The 17,276-nt window shown below is 30.7% G+C and overlaps 1 protein-coding gene across 3 annotated transcripts in view; it reads right to left on the bottom strand.

Moving 5' to 3' along the window:
* LOC129913586 (hemicentin-2) overlaps positions 1-16,531 on the bottom strand; it is a 358,695-nt gene extending 342,164 nt beyond the window's left edge. The window contains exons 1-2 of one of the 3 annotated variants that reach the window (XM_055992340.1): positions 15,956-16,531; positions 13,693-14,307 (exon numbers count right to left, since the gene is read on the bottom strand). The gene's annotated coding sequence lies outside the window, so the exon portion shown is untranslated. The remainder of the gene's footprint in view (positions 1-13,692; positions 14,308-15,955) is intronic. The other 2 variants (XM_055992341.1, XM_055992339.1) reach the window with 2 other exon arrangements.
* Between the last annotated feature and the right edge of the window lie 745 nt (positions 16,532-17,276).

Below are 17,276 nucleotides of genomic sequence, written 5' to 3'. Positions count from 1 at the left end.
CTGTATTAACTTAAAAAGGTTAACTTAAAAAAAATGTATTATTCATGTCATTTAGGCTCAATTGACAAGACTACCTTTATCTCTGACTTTTTTGTTTAAACACATTTAAAGATTAGGTACAGTTGGTTTTATTTGAACAATATTTTTTCAAAAACTTTTTCAACTAAGTACATTAATGTCGTTTTCGATTGGAATCACTCCTTACCTTAAAAACATGTGTCTATGATAATATTCCACAAACAATTTTTTAACTATATTTTCGACCTTCACACGCTCCCTCTGGTCCTTTAGTCCTTTATTTGAAATCTGATATTCAAGTGGACAGTGTTAAGCATTTTAAACCATGACAATTTTGAAGAGTATAACGGCCATATTATTCACTAGTTGAAAAAATACATCTGGATGTAAAGAAATTGAAATGTGCAAAATCAATCAAAATCCATAATATTCACAATCACACAGAGAAAAAAATATTTTTTTTAACTTTTTTCATAGTTTAAATGGGGATAAATATTTTGGATTTGGATTTATTTTTGACTTTTGACAATTTTACATCCAGATGTATTTTTTAAACTAGTAAATAATATGGCCATAAGACATTTTAGCAGTGCAAAATAATGTTGGTTCCCGTTGCCTCTTTCCCATATACTCAGATAAGTATATAAACATAATAATAATGTCAAAAATTTCTCCTTTTTATGTTTTAAATATATTTTTAATTTTTTTGTTGTAGGTACATATTTAAAAATTGAAAATCGTAGTTTAGATATTTTTACGCACGGGCGTAATCTTCAAATCAACACAAAATAAAAACCACATTTATCAACAAATCCTGAACACATGAAATTGCCTTTGGAAAATAAAGCAAACGTAGAATTTAGTAAGTGTTGCATTTTTTTTATTTCTCTAAGTATTTAAATTGTTTTAACTTAATATTATCAACATTTCTCAAGTTATTCTATATGATGTAGGTACCTAAATTCTTTATATTTTGATCTATCCCCAACTTATTCAATTTTGTATTGTTTTTTTCAGCTCCAGAGCCTAATGCTGCCAATTACAATAAGGTAAAAGATAATTTTATCTTCTATTTCGATTTCTTAAACCAAATTGTACTAATCATTTTACTACTAATACAAACTTTTTTCTATCTTTCCAGGTGATGCATCCATTAAAAAAGAAAATTTATATTAAAATTTAATTTTATAGTGAAATTTTTAGTGATAGTGACTAATAAAACATATTTATAACGTTAAAACTTAATAATTTCTTTTACTTTTTTAATTTTTTTAGGAACAAATTAAAGGCTTGGAATGTACTGTACAAACCGTTATTGTTAATAAAATGGTAATGTATTATGGGTCAAAATCATGGAGGTGGGAAATTTCGATGACCGAATTCTTAAAAAATCAACTTTCATGATTCATGAACGGACAGAGCACAAAAATGTATATTTTTCAATTTTGTTAAAATTTTTTTGTGGGATTATCCACTATATAATTATTATATAATGTTAAATAAAAAGAACTTATTTATTTTAAGTAATTATATTTATTAAAGAGATGTTCTCTCATCGACGACCTAAATACGAATGATACATTATTAACAAATCTTGGCAAAAGTCAAAGATAAGAAATAGGTATCATACGATAAATGTTAACTGTGTAATGTTCTCTTTATGCAAAACCGTTCATTGTATACACTAGAGTGACCGCAACTCCCATAGAAAAAATTTTTTGTCGAATTTTTTTCGGGGGAACCCCATAAAATGTTCCTTTGCAGATTTTTAGATAGCCAAAATTTCAGCTCGATTGGATAACTCTAAATGGTGCCGACACTCGCTCAAAGTATCAAAAATCTCTGTTTTTTCACTGTTTTTCGAAGAAAATTAGCTCTAGCTCCCAAACAGATCGGGTTATTTTCACTTTTTATATACAGGGTGTCCCAAAAGTAATGGATCAAACGAAATATGCTCATAGGCCAACTTAAGGGCTCTCAGAGTTTGGTAACTTGTTCATCCCAAATCCTTACGGTTTTCGATTTAATGCAGTTCTTGTGAAATTTCGAAAAACCCCTACTTGGCAACAGTATTTTGCTTCCTACGCCCATAATTGATTTTTGTTTTTAAAAATTCTTTCACTAGAACATTGCCAAATATTAAAGAACAATTAATTGATCAAAATATTTTTTATTTCATACGCCATTTCGCTGAAAATTAATTAACAGTTCCAAGTTTTAAAATAACTCAATTTCTTTCTTTTATTTCAGAGCAATACCGCGACAAAAATTTGTATGGTGTGGCAATGGTTTATTAATTTAAAAACTTGCCCTGTTTTTGTAGTTTTCATAAATGTATAAAAGTTTCCAAAGTTGCAGTTAGATCGCAAAATATTACTATTTGAATTCAACAAAACAGGGTTTTTCAGAACAAAAAACAAGCAAAAATAAACACATTTTCTCTAACTGTTGTTTGTTTATTTCTCTTTGAACAATAGCCTCTATTTTTGTTTGTATTTTTGCTATGAAAAATCCTGTTTTGTTTAATTCAAATTGTAATATTTTTCGATCTATCTGCAACTTTGGAAACTTTTATACCTTTTTGAAAACTACAAGAACAGGGCAAGTTTTTAAAATAATAAACCACTGCCACACCATACAATTTTTTTTCGCGGTGTTGCTCTGAAATAAAAGAAAGAAATTGAGTTATTATAAAACTTGGAACTGTTAATTAATTTCCAGTGAAATGGTGTATGCAATAAAAAATATTTTGATCAATTAATTATTCCTAAATATTTGGCAATGTTCTAGTGAAAGAATTTTTAAAAACAAAAATCAATTATGTGCATAGGAAGCAAAATACTGTTGCCAAGTAGGGATTTTTCGAAATTTCACAAGAACTGCATTAAATCGAAAACCGTAAGGATTTGGGATGAATAAGTTACCAAATTCTAGAAGCCTTAAGGTTGGCCTATCAGCATATTTCGTTTGATCCATTACTTTTGGGACACCCTGTATTTAATTAAAGGTAGTGTTGTTACACATAATTCAGATGCTTAATTTGTTTAGTTTTACTAAAAAAGAAAAATATTGTCATCAATTTAAATTTTCAGTACTTACCACAAAAAGAGCTGAAGTGCAAACTCGATTTAAAATTAAACTTTTTTTAACTGTCGTGTTACATTTCTTATGGGGTTCCCCCGACCAAATTTCGAAAATCGATTTCTTGCGGTCACTCTAGTATACACACACCAGATGTGTATACAATGTGGTGCACAAGTAATGCTACATTTTTTTAATGAAAAATAAAATTATCTATCTATCTATCTATCTATCTATCTATCTATCTATCTATCTATCTATCTATCTATCTATCTATCTATCTATCTATCTATCTATCTATCTATCTATCTATCTATCTATCTATCTATCTATCTATCTATCTATCTATCTATCTATCTATCTATCTATCTATCTATCTATCTATCTATCTATCTATCTATCTATCTATCTATCTATCTATCTATCTATCTATCTATCTATCTATCTATCTATCTATCTATCTATCTATCTATCTATCTATCTATCTATCTATCTATCTATCTATCTATCTATCTATCTATCTATCTATCTATCTATCTATCTATCTATCTATCTATCTATCTATCTATCTATCTATCTATCTATCTATCTATCTATCTATCTATCTATCTATCTATCTATCTATCTATCTATCTATCTATCTATCTATCTATCTATCTATCTATCTATCTATCTATCTATCTATCTATCTATCTATCTATCTATCTATCTATCTATCTATCTATCTATCTATCTATCTATCTATCTATCTATCTATCTATCTATCTATCTATCTATCTATCTATCTATCTATCTATCTATCTATCTATCTATCTATCTATCTATCTATCTATCTATCTATCTATCTATCTATCTATCTATCTATCTATCTATCTATCTATCTATCTATCTATCTATCTATCTATCTATCTATCTATCTATCTATCTATCTATCTATCTATCTATCTATCTATCTATCTATCTATCTATCTATCTATCTATCTATCTATCTATCTATCTATCTATCTATCTATCTATCTATCTATCTATCTATCTATCTATCTATCTATCTATCTATCTATCTATCTATCTATCTATCTATCTATCTATCTATCTATCTATCTATCTATCTATCTATCTATCTATCTATCTATCTATCTATCTATCTATCTATCTATCTATCTATCTATCTATCTATCTATCTATCTATCTATCTATCTATCTATCTATCTATCTATCTATCTATCTATCTATCTATCTATCTATCTATCTATCTATCTATCTATCTATCTATCTATCTATCTATCTATCTATCTATCTATCTATCTATCTATCTATCTATCTATCTATCTATCTATCTATCTATCTATCTATCTATCTATCTATCTATCTATCTATCTATCTATCTATCTATCTATCTATCTATCTATCTATCTATCTATCTATCTATCTATCTATCTATCTATCTATCTATCTATCTATCTATCTATCTATCTATCTATCTATCTATCTATCTATCTATCTATCTATCTATCTATCTATCTATCTATCTATCGATCTATCTATCTATCTATCTATCTATCTATCTATCTATCTATCTATCTATCTATCTATCTATCTATCTATCTATCTATCTATCTATCTATCTATCTATCTATCTATCTATCTATCTATCTATCTATCTATCTATCTATCTATCTATCTATCTATCTATCTATCTATCTATCTATCTATCTATCTATCTATCTATCTATCTATCTATCTATCTATCTATCTATCTATCTATCTATCTATCTATCTATCTATCTATCTATCTATCTATCTATCTATCTATCTATCTATCTATCTATCTATCTATCTATCTATCTATCTATCTATCTATCTATCTATCTATCTATCTATCTATCTATCTATCTATCTATCTATCTATCTATCTATCTATCTATCTATCTATCTATCCATCTATCTATCAAGATTAAAGTACCATATTCTATGTTCCATCTTCTCAACTCAAAATCTTTTTGGCCAAACGGAATCATTGTTCATGAGTTTCAAAATAGGAAACAAATAAAACATTCTCACCCTTTTCCACAACATATGACAATGCCCTTCCTGAATCAAAGCAGCTACACCAACTATTGATCTATTATCAAAATGTAAACGGCCTAAGGACAAAAACCAACAAGGTTTATAAGAACATAAATAACGTGCCTCATGATGTACTTATCCTCACGGAAACATGGCTAAATTCTTCTTTTGTGGATACAGAGATGTTTGATTCCAACTTTCAAATTTACCGCCGCGATCGCCATAATGACACCTACACTACAACTGTTGGCGGTGGTTTATTGATAGCAGTACGTAACTGCCTCTTTTGCAATCTTGTCGACGATTTTTTGGAATCAACATTGGAAATAATGTGCGTGAAAATTACTATTTCATCTGGTGATTTATATATCGTTGCTTGCTATATTCCACCCTCTTCAAACTGTGAACTATATGAGAAGCTCTATGACTGTCTTGAAACTATTCATAGCAAAATTGATCATAATGATGAAATCAAAATTTTATTGATACGATTGATACCCAAACTTTAGAACTTGGTACACTTTTACATCTCAGTACTTTTTGTGCCAGCATAATTTCAACATAGAAGAACTTGGCTCTTTTTTTAACAGTAGGTAATGTTTTTGTTGTGATTCATATTTCAAAACGCAACGCCTCAGAAAAAAATTAGTATAAAACGCCTGATTTTTTTTTCATTAATTTCATTAGCTTTCTAATGACAACTTTAAAAAAGAAAATGTATCTGCCGCGGCACTTGAAATTTGAAGAAAAGATGAATTAATAAAAAAAAAGGAGCGGAATTAAATGCACGCTTAACCCAGCTAGCCTTGCCACTTCAAAATAAAAATTGTGACCAAGATTGTGAGTAAAAATGAATCGTGCACTTTGTGATAAAAGCATGAAATTTATATCATTGGTAGCATGAAATTTATATCATTGGTACTAGCTAAAAATTACCTTGAAAATTTGACGGTAGGTAAAGAATCTAACTACTCTCTATGGAAAGCTATAAAAGCCACGAAAAAACCTAAGATTCCAGCACCTCCGATTATGAAAGACCAAAATGAATGGGCAAGAAGCGACAAAGAGAAAGCAAACGTTTTCGCTGATTACCTAGAGGAAACATTCAAACCATTCAATGGGCAAACATTGAATGATAGTATAAATATGAATATAACGTCAAGTGAAAGCTTCATCACAAGAAATGTTACGTTTGCGGAATTAAACAAAGAAATTAAGAAGCTAAAGTCAAAAAAAGCTCCAGGATACGACTTAATTACAGAGGAAATTCTTAAAATGCTCCCACGGAAAGGTTTAATAAACCTCCTATACATAATGAATGCCACTCTTAGGTTAGAATTTATTCCAAACCAATGGAAAGTCGCAGAAGTAACAATGGTCTCAAAACCTGGCAAACCATCACACGAAAAGAAATCATACAGACCCATTTCACTGCTTCCTGTAGTATCAAAGGTTTTTGAGAGAATATTTTTGCAGCGCCTCCAGCCAATAATAGAAGAAAAAGGTCTTATACCTGAACACCAGTTCGGTTTTAGAAGCAAGCACTCGACGATTGATCAAGTACATAGAATCACCGATGTCATTGAGAAAGCTCTTGAAGAAAAGAAAATTTGTTCAGCGGTCTTTTTAGATGTGTCTCAAGCTTTTGATAACGTATGGCACGAGGGTCTCAAATGCAAGTTAAGACAAGTCCTACCTGAAGGACTCTTTATCATTCTTAGAAAATATCTAGAGAACAGAATTTTTCGCGTTAGGCACGGAAATGATTACTCAGACTTTAGGGAAATAGTGGCTGGGGTACCACAAGGTAGTGTTTTAGGTCCCATTCTGTACCTTCTATTCACACGCGATATACCTCAAACAGAAAACACAATTGTAGCTACTTTTGCTGACGACACCGCATTACTTGCAGTAGGCAAAACAATTAACGAATCGACAAGTAAATTGCAAAATGCTCTTAACAATGTCAATGAATGGACACAAACATGGCGAATAGCGCTTAACGAATTTAAGTCAGTCCACGTGGACTTTACATATAAGAAAATAAATAGACTACCTGTTTTTATTAATACTACTCAAGTCCCATTTGCAAACGAGGCAAAATATCTCGGGATGACTCTCGACGCGAAATTAAAATGGAAACCGCATGTTAAAAATAAATGTGATCAGTTAAATATTAAGTTAAGAGAAATGTACTGGTTGCTCGGACAACATTCTAGACTTAGTATTGAAAACAAATTATTAGTTTGCAAGCAAGTACTTAAGCCTGTCTGGATATATGGTATTCAACTTTGGGGTTGTACCCGCGATACAAGTTTAAATAGATTACAAACCTTTGAAAATAAATTATTAAGATCATTTGTAAATGCGCCGTGGTATATAAGAAACGAAGATCTTCACAGGGATCTTGGAATCCCCACGGTTCGCGAAGAAATAAAAACGTTTGCCCAAAAACATCGAAAACGGTTAGTCGAACATACTAATAGAACAATACTAGAAATACTCGACGAGACAAACTTAGTACGACGTTTGCGAAGGACTAAACCTTCCGATTTGGTACAGTGAAATTTTTCAATTTAATTCCTTTATTTCAAAATATCGGCATTGATTAATATAAATTTAAATGTTTTAGAGATTTTATTTGTTTAACTTCCTTTAAAGTATTTTTTTGATAACAAAATTTAAACCATTACTTAAATGATTTAATTTAAAACAAATGTTATTTATTTATTTTAAAATATCATCAGTAGGAACTTTCATCGGAAAGTTACCTACAACACGTAACTTAACTTCGAGAAAGATAAATTGCTAGATAAGTTCCATCTGAACTTAGTTGCAATCGGGAGGAGGAGATCGTTTTAGTGGTTAAGAGTCCCACATATCTATGAGCACGCGTTTTCCGGGCCTCATAGAATCTTTTGAAGATTTCAACACCTACCCACGGACAAGAAAAAAAAAAAAAATATAAGAGTTATTTTGAGATATTGGGCCACCTTGTATTCCATCCAGGAGGGTAAATACAAGAGCTTTTCTGTGTTGCACCCGCATTGCTGCATATCATAGTATAGCTAATGAAACCTTTTTATTAATATAATACATGATTTCGAAGTAATTTTTATCGCTCGATCGAATAAAACCAATAGCAATATGCCTGGACCTGGACAATGCGGGTGCAACACAGAAAAGCTCTTGTATCTACCCTCCTGGATGGAATACAAGGTGGCCCAATATCTCAAAATACCTAACTCTTATATTGAGTTCTACCAATGATATAAAATTTCATTCATTTATCACAAAGTGCACAATGGCGCTCCTTTTTAATGCTCCTTTAATGCCTCACTATTAGAAGTTTCTCAGCTTTTTTTTTTCCCATAAAAACATCTTCAATAGATTCAAACAAAATTCTCTGTTTTCAGGACGGAGAAGTAATTTTTTTGATATATTTATTTTTGTATCCAACACATGGCATCCTTTAACATGAGGGCAACAAAATTGGAAGTGCATTGTTATATAGCCATATCGTGGTTTTCACGTGAACAAGATTCCACCCAGAAAAATTAAATTTCACTTTTGCCTTATTCTGGGCGAAAAATTGTTCACGTTTGGAAAATTCCCCGTATTTTGAATTTTTCACGGTATATGTAGGTACGCAAGATAGTCAAGAGCTCGTTTCTCACTTAAATTTTGCTGGCACACAAGAAACTAGTAAATATTTCGGACGGAAAAATTTTCACTAGAAAATAAGGATATGGCGGGCAGATACTCAGTTCATTTCTTCATAAAAAATGACCAAATGGAAAAAAGTGACTAAGGGACCAAGTGAATGAAAAATGACCAATTTTGGTAATAAATGACCATTGTGGCAACCGTGATGTGGATGCGTCGTAAAACGACCAACTCTCCTACACCTGCACTCAGCGCAACACCACCAACCAGAACACAAAAATAAACTATAACAAACCCATTTTTTTTTTCATTTGTGAAGAATGATCATGTGCGTGTTGTGTGAGTGTGTGTGGTGTAGGTATTGGAGAGAAAAAGAAAATAAAAAAAAAAAAAAACTTTCTTTGTTTTTACTTGCGATATAGGTACTATATATCAAGTTGTGCATTCGTACAAAAAAAAAATTGAGATGACATTTTTCCATGACATTACGATGGTAGAGAGTGCCAAAAAAGTGGGTCCCGGAAGTCCGTCTGTCTGTCAGTCTGTCAGTCTGTCAGTCTGTCAGTCTGTCAGTCTGTCAGTCTGTCAGTCTGTCAGTCTGTCAGTCTGTCAGTCTGTCAGTCTGTCAGTCTGTCAGTCTGTCAGTCTGTCAGTCTGTCAGTCTGTCAGTCTGTCAGTCTGTCAGTCTGTCAGTCTGTCAGTCTGTCAGTCTGTCAGTCTGTCAGTCTGTCAGTCTGTCAGTCTGTCAGTCTGTCAGTCTTTCAGTCTGTCAGTCTGTCAGTCTGTCAGTCTGTCAGTCTGTCAGTCTGTCAGTCTGTCAGTCTGTCAGTCTGTCAGTCTGTCAGTCTGTCAGTCTGTCAGTCTGTCAGTCTGTCAGTCTGTCAGTCTGTCAGTCTGTCAGTCTGTCAGTCTGTCAGTCTGTCAGTCTGTCAGTCTGTCAGTCTGTCAGTCTGTCAGTCTGTCAGTCTGTCAGTCTGTCAGTCTGTCAGTCTGTCAGTCTGTCAGTCTGTCAGTCTGTCAGTCTGTCAGTCTGTCAGTCTGTCAGTCTGTCAGTCTGTCAGTCTGTCAGTCTGTCAGTCTGTCAGTCTGTCAGTCTGTCAGTCTGTCAGTCTGTCAGTCTGTCAGTCTGTCAGTCTGTCAGTCTGTCAGTCTGTCAGTCTGTCAGTCTGTCAGTCTGTCAGTCTGTCAGTCTGTCAGTCTGTCAGTCTGTCAGTCTGTCAGTCTGTCAGTCTGTCAGTCTGTCAGTCTGTCAGTCTGTCAGTCTGTCAGTCTGTCAGTCTGTCAGTCTGTCAGTCTGTCAGTCTGTCAGTCTGTCAGTCTGTCAGTCTGTCAGTCTGTCAGTCTGTCAGTCTGTCAGTCTGTCAGTCTGTCAGTCTGTCAGTCTGTCAGTCTGTCAGTCTGTCAATCTGTCAGTCTGTCAATCTGTCAGTCTGTCAGTCTGGATTTTTGAAAAAATTTTGAAAATTTTTTTTTGAAAAATCAAATTTTCGAAGACGGGACATTGAATTTTTTTGAAATTTTGTTTTTAGATGTTGATTAGTGATTTTTACAAAATGGCATACCAATTTTATTTTAAAACTTTTTTTCCAAGAAATTATTTAAAAAAAAAATAGTTTTTTAAAAAACGGCTCTAACGATTTTGAAAATTTTTTGTCTAAAAATACTTCTTAATATATCATCAAAACTGCATACTTGTTTTGGAGGGCAATTTGAACTCAAATTTTATTTTATTTAAAAAAAAAACGAATTTTATTTTTTTTTCCAAATTTCAATATAAAATGTCTTAAAAATTTAAGCAACTTTAACTCTAAGAGCAAGTTCGTGGCGACCCAGTCATGCATTTTATTTCTTTCATAGGAAAGAAGAGGTGTTCTTCAAGATAGAAGATGAGCGAGATGATTTTGTGTGTATTTACTGAATATGTTAAAGCTTTGGGAAAAGCTTTTTTTATCAATTTCAGTTTCATATATCATTTCTCTCCATATGAATAAGACATCTGTATAATTTATTATCTGTGGTATTAGGGTGTTTTTGAATACCACATAACTCACGTATTTTTTATCATACAACAAAAATTAGTAAGCAAATCTTGTAGAAAATTAATTTTTCTTCAAGATTCTCCGAACACTAATTCCGCTAAACTTTATCGTTCAAAAGTTACAGTGCATTTTCTTAACAAATGGATTTTTATGAATACATTATAACTTTTTTCTCATAATTTAAGTCGAAGAAAGTGCTTAAAAAAAATTAGAGCTTTAAATTTTCTACATTTTATACTTTACCTTAACAGTTTTTTTGTACAATGCACGGTTCTTGCACTATGGCTCATAAAACCCGAGAAAGGCTCACTGGGTATGAAAATTGTATTTTTCACTCCCAACACTACAAAAGCAAATCTTAGGAGGGGTGATTACACTGGTCAACAAGGTTTTTGCCACAAGAACCAAAATATACTTTTCTTTAGGATAAGAGTTCAGCACATCAGAAACCTCTAGAAAAGTATACTTTGGTTCTTGTGGCAAAAAAATTCAATTTTGTTGACCAGTTTGCTTTGAATCCAAAAAGGGCAAATAAGCAAAATAAATTTTTTTTTGTTGACCTGTTTAAATTGTATACCATCTGAAAGCCTGTTGTTTCAACTCAAAATATTAACATCAACCATGTCTGCACGACATCTACAAAAAGAACTGGAATTTTGTGAACCCAATCAATTTACATCAAAAGAGCAATAAAGATTATATTTTTTCATCTTCTAATACCATTAAATTAATTTTTTTTATATGACAACCTATAAAGAATGGTACATTATCTGAAAGCTTATTATTTCACCCTGACATGACACTTGAATCATATTTCTACGATGTCTACAAAAAAGTTAGAATTTTTTAAAGCCAACCATGTCAAAATTTCAAACTGAGATATTATCAGCATGCTCAATAGAGTAAAATCATTTTGTGCTCTAGATAAAAAAAACAGAACGTGTTGAAAAAAATACGAAATTGATTGAAATTTTGTACAAATATATTCCTTTTTATTATCAATCTACAGTATAAATTACATTAATTTATCTGTTGAAGAAAAACAGATAAAAATAAAAACCGTCAAAAAACTTGGGACCAAAACATTTGTTTTTCCCGTTATTCAGTCAAAATAATGTTTAAGAATAGCAATTTTTTTACATATGCATGCGCATGGCCATAATCTATATATATTTTATATGTTTGAACGCTTCGAAAAATTGCAAAAAAAAAACTACCCAAAAATACCCATAAAAAAGTATTTTTTTTTTTTTCAAAAACTCATATTTCGAAACGCAGAGACTTAAAAAAATCCTTATTGGAACCCTATTTTTTTATTATCTTTTGAATTGCATTTTCCAAATTGTCAAAAACAAAAAATTCCCCTACCTATAATCACTACTTTGTCAAAGGTCTACCACATTTTTAAGTTTTAAATAACCATTTATAACATGGTTTTGAAATTTTCTAGAATTTTTTCAATACCTTTGTTAGCCTTACAATAAATGCATATACCTATCGATAATAAAAATTAAACTTTTTACAAAACGCGTTTAGAAAGTAACCACTTTATTGCAATTTCGTTTTACCCCTATTTACCCTATTTAATGATTGAATTTTTTTCAAAATTCTTTATTAATATTCACCTTTAGGGCATTGTCTTTCAAATTAGCTCTTGATGATTTTTAGTATAGTTTATTTTTAATTTTTAATTGAAATTTATGCCGCAATGCTAAAAATTTCACGTGTAACGGAAAAAATTACGTCACTTTTTCGTAGATGCTGCCATGGTTCATCGATTTATAAGACATTATCACGTCAAAAAAGATTTTAACATTAAAAATAAAAAATAAAAGCTAAATTTTTGTTATTTTTTTATGAATTTTGTGATTTTTTATTAGTAAGTTTTTTTTTTATTTTTGTCTAAATGAAGTAAATAGATTCTCCTGTGTCTTACTTTGTAAATGAATTAATACAAAGTTATATCAAACATTTGAAGAAATCAAAAACTAACGAAACAAACAAAAAACACAAGTCCAAAAAGGCAAAACTTTTAGCTAAGGTAGAGGGCTTCTAAATAAAAGGACTTATTTGTTTGAAGATTGTAGAAAGAATAAATAATGAACATTTTAATTTACAAACATATATGTAAATATTAAGTTGCTTGAACAATATAAATAAACAATAAAGTAGATTCTCTAAACAAGTACAATTTCAACAGGCTAAAGACCTTATTCGAATACATTTTTTATGTGAAATTGTTTTACCTATCGGAAAAAAGGAGGAAGGTATTCGAAATTCATACGACGTATTCTCCATACAATGTCGCTCCACCCTAGTATACAGGGACATCAAACTTTAAACTGAAAAGAACTGTATTTATTTTTTTTTTGGCCTTCGGAGAGCTCTTCCGGATTACCAATTGATAACAACATTAGACTGGAGACTTAAACTATTACACAGGTTAGTAGGTCCAAATTGTCTATGAAGAAGATAAGCCCCAATTTATCTTAGAACAAAGATACAAACAAAGTTACAGCTTATGAAAGAACTATGAATATCTCCCATTGTTTCTTGACTTTATATAAACTCCAGTTATACTAGTCTACAGTTGAATGAACTACAATTAAACTTTAAATCAACAAGATAATTCCTTTTTCCTGTGGCAAACTGAAAGTGGAGGTACCTTTAGATACTTTAAATCGCTGAACCGAAACACCCTTATTTTAAATAACAATATACCGCTTCGCACGAAACAAAGAAATGAGCATAGGTATATGAAACAAAATAAATACAAAACAAAAATGAAAAGTATAAACCATATAGTTTATTCAATACAAACCTAGTTATAAGCATCAGACCATGAAGCTTATGATGAAAGATCCGAAACAACAATGTTTTAAGTACGTTGGCATACAAAAAACAAACAGCAATAGTTTATTATGTTCAAAGGTATAAGATAGTAATTCCTTTAGATAGATTGCGTGAGTTGTATATTATCTTCTACTATTAATTTTTTTTTTTAGCACTCCATATTCTCTTCTTAACAATTTTCTTTGACAAATATTTTAAAATTTTTAACTATACATGTTTTTACATGTTTTTTTTTCTTTAATTTTTATTCAGATTATATTACCAGGGTAAAACAAAAAACTAAAAAACTGTGAAGTGAGATGCACGCAAAATTCTCACTTGAATGCACAGCAAAACAATTTAAAATCGGTTAACTGATGTGCACTGTTTTTTTTATTTATTATAGGTAGACATTAATTTTTTATTTTTCACATATTTTTCTTTTCAATTCAAATTTTTTTTAGCAAAATTCACTTTTAAATTAATCTCCAGGGCACGAATAAAATGTTTTAAGATGGGGTTGAATGTAACTACGGACACTGTCGAATTTACAGCTGCTTCTTTGTTTCCATTAACAATTTTTATAAAATAATTTGTATTCGTACTGAAATTGAAAATACACTAAAATCTTCGAGCACAATCACTAGGTAGATTTTTCAATGATTTCGTAAAATCGAATTTATTTTTAATTTGAAGGCGTTTGTTGAAGAAAATTTAAAACAAGTACCTACCTATTCTTTCTTGAAAGAGAATAGCCAGTGTGAATTTTGTCCGTTGAGTCTTGACTGCGTAGCTATAGCTATAGTGTTACCACTTTTGCAAGTCATATCATAAGAAAACAAAAAAAAACAAAAGAATACTTTCCAACAACTGATACAAGAGAGTTTTAGTAAAGTTAAGTTCAATAGATCTGACTAAAAAATATTAAATATAAAATATTAAAATTTGTATCAATCTTGATGTTAAAACTGATTTTGGCTATTGTTATATCCTACAGAAAATTTGCTTTATGGTTAAGCACTAGTAACTCAAAGAACGCAAAATCGATTTTCAATTATTGGAAGATTTTTTGTATTAAATTGAACTTGGAAGTATTTTATTTACCTTTGACTTTGTCTTGAGTTTGTTTTTATTTCTATACGAAACAACTTAAAATATCAACATAAGTCAAAGATTGTTCTGCCATGCTAAGTTTACTTGAAAAGAATTTGTTATGCTTATGACTTATGATATGAGCATTTCGGAAGGTGGGGTAGGTACTATATAGATACCTACATACATTTACTATTCAATTCACTTGTGAAAATATTCATGACAAATTTTAGACAAATTTGGCACGATCAAAAATACAAATTAACTAGTTACAAATTAGGCAAGAACTATCGAAATAATACAATCGATTATTGCAATTGAGATCCGTGAATGAAAACAACAACCAGCCGCAGATGAGGATTAAATGTTCACAAAGTGTGTTATTTTCTTGTTTTCTTCAACATAATAAACATTTCTTTTTAAATTTTTGTTTTGTTTTTTGATAATGTAACTGCAGATATTAAAAACGAATATATATTTTAAGAAGTAATGCTAATCTTTCACAGAAGATGAGTTATATATTTTTTAAATAAAGTAAAGTATTTTCTTGTTTTCGATGCATTCAATGCAATTCAATGTCTTTTTGATATCAAGATCAGATTTATGGAAAATTAATTCAAACTTATGAAAACACCTTAGGCAACCGATTTTATCTATAGCTGCGTTTTTTTACACTCCTATTCATCCGTACCCGCAGTTGGAGTTGGCATGTATTACAAAAACAACACGAACAATTTTATGATATAGGTAGGTAGGTATTATATTTTTTTTTCCTTTATCTTGTTTTTTTCTGCGGATACATAGCTTTGCAAAAAAGCACATTCTATGTTTTAACCCAAATTGCAGTTATCTTTATTTGATTAATTTATAATTATAAACCTCTCTCTAATAAAATTATTCGTTTAAAAAAAAAGTTAAATAGTAACGTATATGTAGATGGGTATGTAAACATTAGTAGCAGTGTTCACTTTTTACATTGCTTGCTTTAATTTTCCCGTTTGTTTAGTTTTAAAAATTAAAATAAATTAAAATAAAACAAAATCACATCTTCCACTTCAAATTAAATAAATTTTGTTTTCTTTAATCGCTGGGTAGGTTTTGTTTTTCAACCTCTTTGGTGCCTTTACTAATTTTTTTCTTTGATTTTGAATGGAACTCACTCTTAACACTGTCGCATGATATTATAGATACATTGGCACTTCTGAAATTTTTTTCTTCAAACGCAATTATCTTATAAATAAAATAACCCGTAGCTAAAAGGGTTAAGATTTTGGTCTTCGCGAAGCAATCACCGGCCTTTTTAAAAACACAAATAAATTCTTAAATGACAATTTTGTTACGTTTCTATTTTTTTTTTGGTTTGTTTCACACTAAATCAGTTAATCCGTTTGATAAAAATTAATATTCCTTGAGAACGTACACTCGTTATAGCAACACTTTCCCACGAGCGTACTTCTATGCAGTACGGTAACCGAATGTGAACTGGAAAATTGTTCAAAGAGCCCCAATCAGAAATGAGATTCTAGGTCGCGTTTCGGTAAAATTGGGTAGAAAACTAGGAAATCATTTATTCTTGTATCCTATGTAGTGTGTGTAAATATGAAAGCCAAAGACAAGATACCCATGTAATCAGAGAAAATGGTTGGTGAATTGTTGGTGAGTAAAACTAAGCACTTAATAAAATCTCTCATTTTATGAGGGAAGTTGAAAGTTGGAGCAAAAAACAAGAGTTTTCTTCTCTATTTTAATCTCCTTTCTCTTTGTTTTTCTCCGTCACAAAGTGCCTCTTACTAACATGCATTTTAATACTGCGTATTCATGGCCCTACCACAACTTAGTTCGTTGGCTCTGCCGCTGCCGCAATATTTGTAATCAAGTGCACAACTGCAAGCTGTTGATGGTAAATATGTACCTATGCTGTATTGCTTTTGCTACTCAATTGTTCTCACGTATAAGAGAACGCACATAATGTATAGGTATGTAGTATTGATTTAATTTTCGGGGTTGTATTCTCTTTTAGTTTTTGAATCAGTTCAGTATCTCTTTATTTGGAGAAAACTCAACAACATTGCATGGGGGTTGTAACTTGTAAGGCTGACAGAGAGTGAGCCGAAATTTTATACTTACGTTTAGAGTTTTAACTTGAATTCATTCATAAAATTAGATATGCTACTGATGTGAGTGGAAATGTTTGTTGGAGATTTTACGATATCGCAATGTTTATTTAATGTATACCTACAATAAAATCTTCATATACCTAAATTAAAACATATCAGCTTTATATACCTACATGGATGTTATCAACGGTTCGCAAAACAAGTTTGTTTATAGATGACAAAAATAATAACGAAATGATGGTAATTGATCATTTTTTTATTTTAATGTGAATTAGGTATAATTGTAATGGTATAACTTATGATGACCAGCGCTTTACGGCTAATTGCGAACTTGCTACTTTTTCAAAGCCAAATAGTTTTATCA

This window comes from Episyrphus balteatus, chromosome 3 (assembly GCF_945859705.1).
Source record: "Episyrphus balteatus chromosome 3, idEpiBalt1.1, whole genome shotgun sequence".
Taxonomy (NCBI): Eukaryota; Metazoa; Arthropoda; class Insecta; order Diptera; family Syrphidae; genus Episyrphus; species Episyrphus balteatus.
Note: the sequence above shows the minus strand (reverse complement) of the source record. Positions and strands in the feature narration are given on the sequence as shown.